The sequence below is a fragment of the Eptatretus burgeri genome, chromosome 5 (assembly GCF_056783735.1).
Source record: "Eptatretus burgeri isolate ZD-2024b chromosome 5, Ebu_testis_v1, whole genome shotgun sequence".
Classification (NCBI taxonomy): Eukaryota; Metazoa; Chordata; class Myxini; order Myxiniformes; family Myxinidae; genus Eptatretus; species Eptatretus burgeri.
Window position 1 is genome coordinate 39,857,874 of NC_140965.1, and position 666 is coordinate 39,858,539.

The window sequence follows — 666 nt, forward strand, 5'->3', positions numbered from 1 at the left end:
AAAAAAGAAAACACAATTCCATTTACACAAAAAGCAAATATAAAAGCGAAAACAATGCAGAGCTAATACCGACTACCGAGCACACGGCAACACTTATACAATTCTACTTCACAGACGGCGCCGACAACACATACCCAAAACCAAGGAAAAGAAATACCCTCAAGAATGAGGCGGGCCTGAGGCCGAGACCGGGTCGGGCCTACCCGTCTGGTGATGAGACGCGGAGCGGCGATGGCCCCGCAACCCGCGGGCCTCGTGGACGGTGTCTGGTCGGGGGTGGGAACGGGGCCTCCTTGGTCGCACTATCTCAGCGCGGGGGGAAACAGGAGGGGGTTGCTGATGCTCGGGGTATAGAGGATCTTTATTATCCCTGGTGTGCGTCTCCACCTCGGCCAGGTCGCGCTGCCGGCCTCCCTCGGGCGTGCAGCTCCCGGCACCGACGCGAGCACCCCCTCGTCCGACTCTTCAGCTTCTCCAGCCACTGCAGGCTTCGGGCTCCAGACTTCCACACTCGTCCCCTCCGTTCCGACTCCTTCTCGTTCTCGTTCTCCTTTTCGTTCTACTCTCTCTCCTCCGACTCCTTCTCGTTCTCGTTCTCCTTTTTGTTCCGACTCCTTCTCGTTCCGACTCCTTCTCGTTCTCGTTCTCCTTTCCTGACTGACGAAC